The 15,207-nt window shown below is 30.4% G+C and overlaps 1 protein-coding gene across 1 annotated transcript in view; it reads right to left on the reverse strand.

The window, feature by feature from the left end:
* LOC133200630 (uncharacterized) overlaps window positions 1-10,375 on the reverse strand; it is a 34,651-nt gene extending 24,276 nt beyond the window's left edge. The window contains exon 1 of the mRNA XM_061336413.1: window positions 10,323-10,375. The gene's annotated coding sequence lies outside the window, so the exon portion shown is untranslated. The remainder of the gene's footprint in view (window positions 1-10,322) is intronic.
* Between the last annotated feature and the right edge of the window lie 4,832 nt (window positions 10,376-15,207).

Consider the following 15,207-nt stretch of genomic DNA (forward strand, 5'->3'; position numbering starts at 1 on the left):
TTCCTATAAGTTTCCTATCCTATCGTGAATCCTGCATCCACAATCTTATCCTGTGATTTCAGTCTAATCCTATCCTATCCTGCTGCTCTCAGTTTTCTTTAACATTAAAGAGTTAATTTGACAAACCGAAAAAAAAATAAAATGACCATCAAATAAAAATCAGTTATAGTTATGTAATTAATCAAATGTAATAAATTTTCATGGAGAAAAAATAATCGAGATCGACATCCATTAGTTTCCGACACCTCTCAAGGATTAATTTGCGAGTAACCAGTTAAAATGTAAACAAAAGGATTGTAATAAAATGTAGGCAAGTATTGATCTAGCGAACATGTGAAGAAATTGGAACTTCGGAAGAATTGAAGAAAAAAATATAATTAACCTTTATTTGTGTTTAATTTTACATACTAACAATGATCGGGAGACGTCAAGGTATTTGTGATTTCTTTTCGAATTTGTTCTCTACGAAAAGTAAATGGAGTTAAAATTAGAGAGAGAATAAAGATTGCAGATACTTTTCTAATGTTATGATAAAGTAGACAAAAGGAACAAAATTTAAACTCTTTATAAGAATCAGACCATGAATACCAAATCTTTCAAGCGGGGTAGGTACACTGAATTATAACCATACCCATTGAAGAAACAATTTCCCTATCATGTCTACACATACTAAATAATGACAAAAGTAGGATTTGTTTGATGTTTTAACAAGTGTATGTTTCATCTGTTCATGTAAAATTTATGCAAAACTTTATTTTTCCCTTAACTGGGCATCATGAAAAAACATATAGATCTAACTGCACATATATCAGCTGTATATTACCGGTAGATTTTACTTTTGACGTAAATCTAAATAAGAACTTCAAGATATGACAGGACCATAAACCGAGAACAGACAAGTCAAAATTTAGATCTAGAATATGTTGACTTTCATTTATTAAATAAGTTAAAATTGTCTTATTATATTCAATTTTAAATGTATGATAAAAATTTGTTTTATATTTATTATTAAAGTTATTCTTGTTTGAAATGTTCAGTTCATCATTTGTTTGTGTGTGAATATTTTACAAACATGCAACATTTTCATCATGTTTGCTAAATAAAAATCAAGATATTCAAAATGTTAAAATTTCTTATTTCGCTTCAGTTTGTTCTCAATTTATGGTCAGTTCAGTGCCGTACAAGTGTATCTTAATTAAAATATATATATATATATTTATGTGTGAGAATTTAATCAATTTATGTTTAATAGAAAACATTTTCCTAAATCTTCATAGTCAGACAGGTTGACAGCAATAATTTTTGTAGTCAGCTCACACATATTCCTTAGATCTTATAAAACATGCATAAGAGTCCATAGTTGTTATAGTATTTATAACCCAAATTTAAGTAAATCTTGTTTTTGACCTTGACATTTGATCTTGAATGTTATTCAGTGTCTAAATGAGGAATGAAAATAATTGACCATGTTCACAATATTTATTCAGGGTAATTCCTTTTTTCAGTGAATATAAATATAATTATATATATTGGACCAAATACATATTACCTACAATTTATATTTACAATGTATAACAATCGAATGTTCATTATCAAGAGACAAATTCATTAAAAGTGTCCATGTACAGTATACATGTATTTCAATGCCAAGCTCAAAGATACATGTACATCTAGTTTGTTTAAATGGAAGTTTATCAATGTCTTATTACAATTGTATAATGTTTTACATGCATATTATTTGTTCTGCTTGTCCGTCGCTCAAATTGAATTTTAAATGTCAAAGTAGTTGTCAGAGAGATGGTCATAAAGTAACCAAACAGTTTCACAAATGTCATCAATGCACAGAAAACAAATACATCACACACTGATCTCCTTAATAAAGAACACCTTCATTTCAGACTCTAGGGGGCTCTTGGACACTGGTTTGAAAATCTTTCATTATTTATTTCAGCAGCAGATGAGATGAAGTGCAATTTGTACAGCTGCAAATTTGCAGGATTGTCCTGAAGAAAAAAACACACACCATTATATGCATGTAGATTGTAAATTTTGTCATATACATTATACATTAAAACTATATTTGATTGTGATTATCTTTCTCATTTCAAGTACAATTGTCTTAAGTTCACCTTTTTCTCTCCCCGAGTAATGCATTAATTTTAAAGAAATCAAGCAAAATCAAATCTGATACTGCAACCTCATAGTCATAACTCATATCATAATTAAACAATCATAATTTACATAATTTACTTGTAGATTATAATTCATTTCATCTCATCGACTTGCTAACTAGTATGAGTACATGTTTGAATTTTTCTCTCTCTCTATTTTCTGCTTGTATTAATCTATTTAATATGTTGTTTGTTAATTTCTTTTCATTTTTTGCTCAAAATTTGAATATAAAAAAATGAAAATACATATAACATGACTATGAGGACCAGAACAATTATATATTAATTTCAGTTTTACTGTCAACGTTATAAAAAGAAGAAAATCACTTATTCGTAAAATCTGCAGACACTTCATGTCAACTTAGATAATGATTTATATGTATTTTAATGATACATAAATAAACACACACACAAAAAAAATAATCTAATCATACCTACTTCTAAATGTAAAATCCTTTATATTGTGATGACTGATGAGGGCAGGCAAAATTGGGTACTATTCTCTAGAATGAAGAAGAATAATAAATGATTAAGTTATGTTACACGTTTTATGTTCAACTCACAATAGGTCATACATACAATGTACATGCAAGTGCTGAGTGAGCTTATTATACACAGTCAGGTCCAGTATATTCAGTACATTTAGCTACGTAACTAAAATTACCTACCGTAGCTTTATTTACCTACCTCAGGTAGCTTTATTTAGCTATTTCAAGGGAACTTTTCACAATTTTGCTTTTTATTTTAAAAAGACAAAAAGTCGCAAGAAAATGTCTACTAATATTTATTCTATGTATCATTTAAAAAGCAATCCAAAGCAGAGACAGTTTTAACATTGCTGCGTTTGATCACTTTTAAGGAAAATATGTATTCCCATTCTTTGAGTAACTGTACACTCCTTGTGCGCGATGAGGCTGGATAAGTATGATTACTTCACATTGTGCTCATGTTAACCAAAACTGTTTTTCTTTGTTATTACACTCAAGAAGTAACTGTTAGGTAACAAATTAACTGTTGTATATAGCCCCAAAACTTTTAGAACTTTTAGTGCAATTGTGCAAAAAACGACACATCTCCAAGAGTGATTTTTTCATGAATTGTTTTCAGATGAGTTCAAAGTTGAAAATTATCACTGCCTCAAAGTGCAATTTTCTGCACTTTCTGGGAAAAATTCTTATTAAAGAAATAAGTTTGATTTAGTAGCTAACTAAAGCTACTTCAGGTAGGTAAATAAAGCTATGTAGGTAATTCAAGCTACATAGCTAAATCTAGGGATTGTACCAGACCTGACAGTAGCATAAGAAATGATCAAGATGATTCTGCATTTAATTATTTTAAATTGCAATCAGATAAGAAAAAAATATTTTTTAACCACAGAAGGGAAATGATTATATAGCAATAACAAACTGAAAAAGGTGTAATACATCTGATCATGTGACAAAGTATTTAACCCCCCTACCCGTCCCCTTTCTACACCTCTTTTTTCCGCATCCGATTTCTGTGTATATTACAATAGAATAAAATTTTAATAGTTCAAGTCATTAAAACATTGCTTAAAGGGAGAGATATATATAAACATGCACACATTTACAGTGTGTAGTATACTTACATGGTCTTGCACCAAACAACTGCGATTATGATCTGTTATAGTCCGCCGCTGACGGTTCAAGTGGAATTATCCAGACAAACATAGCACATTTAACAGAAAAACATGTTATTGAACTGTAACACAAGTAGGAATCGAGTTAATCATCCAAACATGCAGAAGAAATACGATCTTTTGATGTCCGATCTCTTCTTTGTTTACAAGCGAACCTTCTTCCGGTGATCGTTCACGGTTAGATCGTACGCCATATTACTCGAAGGTAATTGAATAAATATGTGTAAAGAAAAAAAAATGTTTATTTTCTTTTGTGAATTTATACATATTTCTTTTGTAAACGTTCTATGTCCTCTTGCGTTTTTGTAATTTATTTTGAAATATGAATTAACATTTACTCCAATCTGAAGGCTGTAGGATACAGGATAGAATAGGATAGGATAGGGATAGGGTTGGATTAACTACTATATGTTTCTATCGTGAATCCTCAATCCTGAATCCTATCCAATCCCATCCCATGTCAACTTGTGGGATAGCGGCACTGTACCAATATCTGTGAAAATCAGCTATTTTCTACTACTTCCTGTTCGGCCGGAAGTGACGTCATTCGACGCATTTTGATGATCTCGCATGCTGCTACTTGTCATGTTGAACAACTTTGCTTCTTTGAAGTATTACAAATTCTAAATACTTTTTGAGATAGCAGGAAAAATATTTTGACCCCTTTAGATTCCTTATTTTAGGGGCCAGCCCTTTTTTCGAGATATCATTTAAAAGATCTTATAATTCTGCACAAATTTTGTTATATATGTTTTAACAAAATATTTCCAAGTAAAAAGATATCGTACAGAAAGTGTTCGAAATTTTGAAACTTTCGATACGACTTTTTTCAGGCCATGGCGAGCGTGGACATGTGGCACTTTCGGTGAAAGTTACAGTACCCGCATCGTTATTCTTTACAATTCTATCGTGTCCTATCGTGCGTTTATCCTATCGTATCGTGCGTGTATCCTATCGTATCGTGCGTGTATCCTATCGTATCCTATTGTATCGTGTTTTCCGTTTATCAGGTTTTGCGTTTTCTATCGTGTTTTCCATTTATCAGCTTTTGCGTTTATCGTGAAGATCGTTTATCAGGTTCTATCGTGTATCGTGTTTTGCGTTTATCGTGTGCATTCGGAAACCCTCGCTTTTTATCTTTACTTTGAGAAGAAACACCCGAGGTATCCCGAGTTCATTTTTCGTTTTGTTAATTTATTTAGGATTAATTTAACTGTTGAACAGAATCACAAATTAATACTCTAACTCTGGTATATTTGTTTAAGAAAATAAATAAATAAATCAAATAAATAAATAAATAAATAAATAAATAAACGTCAAGTACCGTGACCAAGCAGAGAGTGTAAATCGAAAGCCAAATTCTATTTTTGGACATGAAATAATCCATCTACTAGTCTTTCGTTATTTTTTTTTCTTTAATTTGTCGATTTGTAAGAAACATTTTTTGTCAAAGATAGAAATATTATACTTCCTTTACACAGAGTCACAAAAGCAAGACATTTATTAACTTTGCTTTAATAATTATAGAAACATAAAGCAGTAGATATGTGTGTAAAAATAAACTATAAATAAAAAAAATATCAGCATCATTATTACATGTAAGTCAATCCTTTCTCACTCGGCACACCTCGGCCGATTCGTACCTCATCAAACCTCGGCTGTATCATGTAAACCTCCATTGAACCGGAGCTACTTTATATTCAATATGGCTGCGCCCTACATATACACGTGCACAGTGTGCTGAATTCGATCCGTTAACAAACATGTGATTATGTTAAGATACTAAGTGCATTTTTCTTGGTAAGTGTTATTCTTAGTGTTACCTAAATGCTTTTGAAAATTTTTATCATATATCAAATGCATGTTTATTATCGTTTTCAAAGCGTTACGTTTTCCCTAAGCGGTAAACAGGCAGTCTGATCACAAATGTTAAGCGGAGACGCATATCAAGTTTCCTCGTACAGCCGAGGTTTGATGAAGGTGACGGAAGCAGCCGAGGTTTGCCGAATGAATCCTTTCTATCAATAACGGAAACATAAATTTTGTCTATGCGCGCAAGTTTTGTTGTTCCTTTTTATTTATTTGTTTCTCTGATGTGTCAACAAGTTAAATTACAGTTTATTTTACATGAACATGCTCCATTCAATTCATCATATGATAATTATATATTTTAATATAGATGTTTGCCATTCATATTTGACTACTGCATTTAGAAGATGTAAAAACAAAAAAATAAATAAATAAAATTAAACAAAACCATACTAATTTTTATTATACAACTTACCTATTTCGATGTGAAAATGAAGTGAGTATACATGTATATACCGTAATTAAGTGACAGGTGGAAGCGCCTCCGCGACAAGAGAACTGACACCTAAACGTACCTGCCTAATCAGTACACTGTCTTCTTGTCAGGTCAAGAATCCCCCCCCCCCTCTCTCTCACCCTACATGACCGGCCCTTGTGTATTCAACGTAGACATACCTGAACTCCTCTCTCACCTGGTGTCAGGTATTTACCTTGAATCCTACTAGGTTTCAATGAAATGCATCTTCTTATTTTCTGGATATCGTTTGAACAACACTTAATTAATAATTAAAGATTTTATACTAAGAAAATTGGTAAATGTACACTTCCGTTACAGATTAAAAATTTAATAAAAGAATCAAATAAAATATAGGCGAGTTTTGTCCCCCAAACTCCGTTGATTTAGTTCATTCGTATACTTTTATATAATTTTTATAGGTTTACAGTATTAAACATTATTGGTGTGATCAAATTTAAAAAAAATGCGCTTGTGGTACTTCCGGATCTTCGGGTTTTCTATGTAAAATAAAAAAGAAACATTCTATTAATCGAAGAATATGGTAAATAATTCTTAGCAGAAAAATTTTTTTTCTTATTAAAAAGGCGCCTCAAAGATACATGTAAAAAATTAAAAGAAATCACCCAGATCTGCCGTGATACACAAGGCTAGTAAATACCTTGAATTTAATATTAATGTTTATCGGTTGCATTTAATACTTGACTATGTTCAAGAAGTCAATATATTCTTATTTATTTATTAATTTACTTATTTATTTATTTTGCTCTTTGAATTGGATCTTTTTTTGAGTGGTTATGGAACACCCCCCTTCTTCCCCGCTGACTATGCCTCAAGTGGGATTAAGACTTTCATAATTTATTACAAAGTTTTGTCTAATTTTGCCGATGTAGTTCTATATAAAATAAATTTTGTAACAATTAATACAAAGTCTAATAGCAATAATTTACAATTCTTCAGTCCGAAAATCCACTTTTCGTATTGTGGAAATTAGTTTATAAATTTTTTTGTGTGTGTATGTTCTAATATGTTGTATACAAGAGTATGTAATAATTCAATTTTATTATTTAATACAAAGTTTAAGTACCCAATAAATATATTCACATAATTGTAAGCTTAGCATACACGCGTCTATAGTAGATACAAATTCTGTTATTGTAAATGTTTATAACACAGGCATGCGTAGAAAGCAATTTCATTTCTTTGGGGGAGGGGGTCTAAAAAGAAATGCTTTGGAAAGCAAACAAAAGAGGCTGAAGACATTATTATTGTTGATGGGCAATATTATCATTATATTTCTACTGTATACTACACATGTTGGTACACTGTAACTTTTTTAGGTATACGACTGCATGCTCCCTTCTTAATCTTACATGCCTATAGCATTAGAAATACCAGAGAATAAATACAAAAGAATGGAAATGCGGTATTTTTTTCGGATACTAGATGATGACAGATCTTTATTAATTTTATTGAATTCGATTTCTTTCGGCCGGCCTCCTTCCACATATATACATAATTTTATACAATGTAGGTAGGAATACGTAAATACTTTCTATGTGCACGGGATATGTGTAACATATATATTTATATATAGGAGAGATTATTTAATCACAGTCCAGTGCTCAGTCTGTGTCAATGCAACTAGCAATTTCAGCAAGTCATGTGTTCAAAACGTAATAAAAATAAAAGTAATTTATATAAAATATAAATTTAAGCAAGTTCGTAAAAACGTTGAGGAGAAAGCATTAACATTAAATAATAAAAATGATTTTTTTCCCGAATCCCCCCCCCCCCCTTAAAATTATGACAATTTTTTTTTGTAAGATTTGAATTATTAAATACAGATTATTAAAGGCGATTTTGGATACATCACAAACTTCTAGCACAAGATATTGAATCTAAATATTTCACTTTTTACATGGAGTTCTTCCGTAAAAATAATCAATGTTTGTTATGAATTTCATAAGGTTTTATTTGTTAAAATAATGAATATATTTATAGCGTTTCGTGAATCTATTGACATGGGTGTAAAACTTTGCTTGTCTACCGAATTTTTGAGCCACCTATAAATTAAAATCTCCGTAATAAAACGATTCAAAATTCAAATTTAACGATTCGATGGAATTTCGACATTTGTATAATTACACAAACAATCGCCTAATTTCCATCATAGATTGGAATTAATCTTAAATAATTACAGTTTGAATTTGATGACGATCAGTTTTATTGACGGAAAAAATGTATCTTTTACAAAGCATCATTACTTCAGATGTTTTATCACGATAAAATTAATATATTTTATCATTTAGATATGCGGCTTTGTTAGTAATTAAAATTATTATACTACTAAAAAGGAAACTTTTCGTCTTGTCAAAAAACGTTTCGCATTTTGAAACGATCCTATCAGGTTTTGCGTTTATCCTATCGTGAAGATCGTTTATCAGGTCTATCGTGTTTTGCGTTTATCGTGTTTTGCGTTTATCGTGTTTTGCGTTTATCGTGTTTTGCGTTTATCCTACCGTGCGTGTATCCTGTCCTATCGTGCGTGTATCCTGTCCTATCGTGCGTGTATCCTATCGTAGCGTGCGTGTATCCTATCGTATCGTGTATTCTGTAAAGAATAACGATGCGGGTACTGTAACTACATATAAAAGATCTACATATATTGCTCTGTCTTCCCCTGAAAGTTTCACGTTCCTGTGATTAGTGGTTTTTCAGAAAACCTGCGGACAAACTGACCCTCCAAAAATCACTAAATCGCAAAAATCTTCGGAAGTGACGTCATCAAAATAAAAAAAAATATGTATCAAGATTTTTTAATGTTCTATCAGACCTGAAAGTTTCATAAAAATCGAGCAAACCGTTTTCGAGAAATTGGGTGCACAAAATAGGTAAGAAAAAAAATAATAAGAAAAACAGTGGAAAAGAAATCGAAGAATAACAAAAAGGTCTTCCGCTGAAGACGGAAGACCTTAAAAACAGTGGAAAAGAAACCTAAGAATAACAAGAAGGTCTTCCGCTGAAGACGCAAGACCTTAATAATCTTAACCATCAGAATCAGTAGAAGGTCTCCCGCTGGAGCGGAAGACCTTAATCAACCAGGGTTGAACTGTATCAATATTTCTTCACTAAGGGCAGCTATCGTAGTATAGGAATCATTGAAAATCAAAATTGAAATAATAATACTGATTTCAAAGAAATATGTGTTGGTTTTGTCCAAATATTGCGTCTCATTTCCATTCTACGTTTGTTAAGTTGAGTATTATCACAAGTACTTTTTTTAAGGTTTAATCTACTAGGGGTGTTATATAAATCTGTATCAGCCCTGCAGATCCAAATCAGCCCTGCAGGATTTGTATCAGTCCTGGAAACCGATGAGGCTATTGACGTCAGGCATATTGCGTATGCAAAAAACCCTGTATTTATTACATGTACATGCACTATATGTATATATATATATATATATATATATATATATATATATATATATATATATATATATATATATATATATATATATATATATATATATATATATATATATATATATATATATATATATATATATATATTACATGTACATGCACTATATGTATATATATATATATATATATATATATATATATATATATATATATATATATATATATATATATATATATATATATATATATATATAGCAACTCTTAAACTAACATAAGTTAAGTTATGTCTGTTTAAGAGTTGTTGTAAAAATTGCTTAATAAATAAAATTAATTAATTGTAATGTTATTATCATCATCATTATTAATGATTATTAGTCAACATGTTGCTGTTGGACCCATGACTCACTCCATTCAATATTCTACGAGCAGACTGCAGAGACGTCTTTTGGGAACATAACAAATCTTGATTGATTTTCTTATCTCTCAACTAATCATATTATGCCGTTCGGTGATCTACAGTTTGTAACACGTGAATTTGAGGTGTCGACTGATCGTTCTGTTAACATTTTCAAATTACATTTGTCCGAGATTAGTATAATAACAAAAAGAATCGCCCATCCATTATGTTAATAATGTATTTTTATCAAAAAATATCTCCGGTTATTCCATTTCGCACGTTATTGCGATAATAACCCCTCAAGGGTAAACAATGATTCCCATATCAAATTAAAACCTTTTACCTGTACATTTTTGTAGTGTTTCGTTCCATATAGTCTCTGAACAACAGCCATGTTCTCTGAAATAAATAGAAAAAAATCTCTCCATTTTGTAGGCGGGGTTAAACCATACAAAATCTTTAGATATATACTCTGCAATGAAAAAGAGTCTTATTTATCTGTATACCTGTTATGACAAGGTCCTCTTTTGGAAACCACATGGAATGTATGCATTAGCAAAAATGTAAACTTAACGTAAAAATCCATCTCACATTAGCCGTTACTTTTATTGTCTCTCTAGTATTGTCAATTATACAGAATATTTAAAGCGAATATTTCCTTCCTTGATACATATCCCTTCCCTTAAAAATTCACGACAAATGGAACAGGCAATTCACTTTTATTGATATAAATATTGAAGAAGCGGGAACGATTGGCAACAAATCTTTTAAAGTGCCGTTTTAAAAGACCGTTTGTTGTGCAACTGAAACTACAAACAAACACAAAAACAAATAATACGCAAAACTTACTTTAAAAAAATTGGATCGCCAGCAGGTGTTTTGTGCCGAAATGCCCTGCCCTAATTCTATTCAAATATACTCGTTGACATCCACTATTTCAGGAAAGTCTGCAACTTGTTTTCAGCGGAAAATGCACATTAACAAAACGTGGTACATTTATTAATGGATTATATTCAATGTACAAATATCCTTTCTAGCTTTTTTGATTGAATAAAAAATTAATGTATACCACATTATTGTTTCATCAGTTATGTGTTTTGTAAAAAACAAAAATCAATTTTTAAAATATTTCAATTATACTAATAGATGTATTTTTCAATGGGGGATACACTTTCAAACTTACATCTGTATGTTTTTTTATGGCACAGAATTAAATTGCAAAGGATGTTCATATCTGAAAAACTCCTATAATATATCAATTTATGATATCACTTTCCCATAATTTACAGTTTTGCTGACTAGTTTTATCTGCCGAGTATATTTTGTCTAGCACTGCAGTACTAAAAACGACATCAAGCTTCCTTTTGAAAAGAAGGCAAATGAGCACAGTAAATGTAACTCTTTTTTAAGTTGCAAGAAATAGTAACATTATTTTCATACCATTTTCATAAAAATGCTTTGATTGACAAGGAATACCTATCTTTCATGATTTAACATTTTCTTCTATTTTTTTTTTTCCTTTTTCAGTGAAAAAAAAAATTGAACATATTTTTATATCCGTTTTTCTGTGCAATTTCATATGTGAATATCTTTGATTTTATAGTTGTATGCCAAGGTATAATCTGATTAAAATCAGATAATTGATCTGTTCCAAAATCCTGACATAGTTTCTTGTTCCATTAGAAGCATGCGTGGAAAAAAAAAACTATTAATGGTTACATATTGGGCAACCTATCTATACAACTATACCTAAATCTTCATTCATCTGATGTCAAAGAAGAGCAATGGCTGAAAAGTCAAATATAGCTACAGTACACTTCCGTCCTTCCTCAACAATGATTGTGTGCCTTTTAGCTAACACTTCATAACTGCAAAATGTTATGATTTGAGGATATGTTCAAGGATTTATCCCTTTTCAATTTAATTTTAGCTAATTAAAACATATCATGAGTGTTTAAGGAATAGTTATATTGGACAACGTATCAAAACTAGAAATTAAAAACGTTATAGTTCTGGTTTTATTTTAAGAAATATTATTATCTGCTTTTTCATATGCTGTCGACTAATCGATGCTTCCTTTAATTATGAACAAACAGTATGATTATAAAAACAATCTAAAATGGAAGTATAAACAACAGTTTGGGATCTTTAAGTAGTTTACCCAAATTTTGCTTTAGTTTGTTTGTTTTAAATTAGAGAGTTTCTCTGCACTTTCTACCAAGTAATTTGTGAAACGTTTGTCAAGTTATCCTATTAAGTAAAGGAAAACAAATATTAATGGGTTATTGAACTTGTATTGGTGAAGATTGGCACGGTTTGGCTGCACAAATGCACGAGCTTTACGAGTGTCAATATTCACCAATATAAGTTCAATAAATCCTTTATTATATAGTTAAAACATTTCCCATTGATTTATTTCAATCATTGCGATTAAATCACTCAAAATTATTGTGAATTTTTCAGTATCGGTATTCAAATTAAAATGAAAATGCTATATCAGCGTCTTTCTTGTAAATGTTAAATATCATATCATTCCAATGACCCTACCAATTGGTACTAAATTATTAATAATAAATTTCATTTTTTGTGTGAAAATAGACACATCTTACCTATAGCCACTACACTTCATAAATATTGCAGTCGGGAGGTTTACAAGAAGACATTTTTTTTTTGTTTACAGTGGGGCGTTTGATATTGAACGCTCGTATTCGGAATGTTTTGGGACATAATCGTATAAGTAATGCAAACTCAGCTTTAAATAAAATGCCAAGATAAGGAACGCTAAAATTCTCTAGACTTTAAGTAGTTTTTTTTTTTTATCATAGAATATTTATTAGCTATATAATAAATAAATATACCCGAGCAGACAGATTAATATTGGCAATACACTTATGCAAATAAATTTTTTAAAATGTATTTGAAGTTTGAGAAGAATAAATTCGTGTTTAGTGAAAACAATACCAGGTCCTGTTTTGTTAAATTCGAATACGAGTCATTTACTAGCTATAGATCTAATAGAGGTAGGGTTGAAGGTTAATGAAATTATGCTTATGCATTTGCACTTTCATTCTAGATTATAAACTATTTATTATTATTTCTTTCAATTTCATTTCTTTGATTAATATTTAACTCCTCGGCTGTTACGGTGGTGTAAGGATGTTGCTGCATCTGTCCAATTTTTAATTTGACCTTAGAAAAAGAAAAAAAAAATGAAAATACATACAATTGTATCACCAATCAAACATTTAGATATTTATTTATCAACAATTTCAAAAATTATTTTTTTCAAATTTTCACGGATAATGACTATGAAAGAGCTAGGTTCACCTTATGCATAAAATGGCCCTGTAGATAGACCAATTTATTCCCGAACACTTTCTGTCCCATTCTCAACATCATTATAAAGTAGAGACTTAGTGCTTTCAGTTTGTATACCAAAGTTTCCTCTAAAGAGTCCAGATACTGGAAAACAGGTTGTGTGAAATTAAAAAAGTGTTGAATTTTGCAGAATAAATTGGAATTTGAGAACCTTCAAAAAATAATTCAAATATGAGCACATATGACCATAACAAACACCTGCATTGTATCGTTGACGAAGAGAAATAAAAATAAATAAATCCACCAGTCTAGTCGTAAAAACCATTTTTCATGGTTTCAACAGATTCAGAGGTAAGTTACATAAAAAGGGCTTATTTAGCACTCTGACACAATTTGCTTTGAATTGGGCAAGTGTTCTTTAACCATATAAGGATTATTGAAAATAGTTCGAAGATCAAATGACATTTTGTTCCTTAAACGGATTTTTTCCCAACAAATACATTACATTCATTTTGCGGTACAAGTACCACTCTTACCGTGTTAAGTGTGTTTGAAAAGAAAAAAAAACATGATTATATATTATAAGGTCATGTTTGTATTCAATTTACAGCATTCGTAAATTTCGTAAATTTACCATATGTAAAACTATGTGGAGTTTAATAAATTTTTGCCTAACCACTTAGTATTGTTCAGATGATGTTTCCCACTACATATCTGTCCGATATAATTTTTTTGACGAATTATTTATCCAACAAGGCGTACCATATACACATTTTTTTCAATCTTTACTTCTTGTCTGATTGTACAGTAATATTTTATAAGATTTGTGGTCCTGTCATACCTTGAAAAAAAGGAGAATTAAGGACTCTTCCTATACACGCAAACTTTTATACATGTACCTATTGTGTCCCAAATTAGTTTCTTGGTAGTAAAAATTCTACACTTTTGAATGCTAGCTTGAAGAAATTGCAAGATTTAAATTTTAATTTGACTAATTACAACCCAGTTCCCTTTCGAAGAAGATATTTGAATAGATTGCTGCAGTAAAAAGTTTAAAGCTAAATTGCTAGTTCGTTTATTAATTTTATTTTCCCTGTTTATTTCAAAAAGAACTTTAGTTTAATGAATAGTGCTTACATGCAAATTCTTAATATTCCATGACAAAGACTTTATTATTATACACTTACAAAAATCTGTTATTGTTTTTCTTTACATTTTACTGGGTATGTTTGATTTGCTAACACTTAAAACATAACTGATAATGAACATCTGACAATGGTGTGTTGGTTTTGCTCTCTTACATTTCTATTATGACTTCTTAAGTATAGTCCCAATGTATTTTGTCAACACACTGCCGATTTATCATTTTTTTTCTAAAGATATAGGACAGAATTTACTCTGTGGAAGTGCGACAATTTGTGACAATCTAAGACGCCCAAGCTTCGATGTTTTGAGAATTTTCAGAAAAAAAAAGTATCTAAACATTTTTTCTAAAAAAGAAAATATCGTTCAGAAACCGTCTTACAACATGAAAGTCATAGAATTCTACCAATTATTTTAAAGAATACGAACCTCCAATCGGCGTTCATAGCCCTTTGAATTAATTGTAAGATTGTCAGTAACGTCTTCATTATCAAAACTTCCAAATATGAAACAGATGTGCCAGGCTATATGATATTTACATAAACTTTGCAAAGAGCTATATACGGTAAGGGCGTATTCCTGCCCCCATAATAGTCAAATTTTGAAAATCTCTTGAAATGAGCAAAAGTGCATATATTGTATAAAATAATCCAAATTAAGACAATATATTATGAAATTGGAAAAAATAGTTGGCTTTTCTTGTCTCTGTGACGTCACAAACTATTTGGATTTCCGTTATTTTTAAAATAGAGGCCAAAATGCACAGA

Source organism: Saccostrea echinata, unplaced genomic scaffold, assembly GCF_033153115.1.
Source record: "Saccostrea echinata isolate AGI-Se365-2 ecotype Australia unplaced genomic scaffold, CSIRO_AGI_Sech_v1 ptg000040l, whole genome shotgun sequence".
Taxonomy (NCBI): domain Eukaryota; kingdom Metazoa; phylum Mollusca; class Bivalvia; order Ostreida; family Ostreidae; genus Saccostrea; species Saccostrea echinata.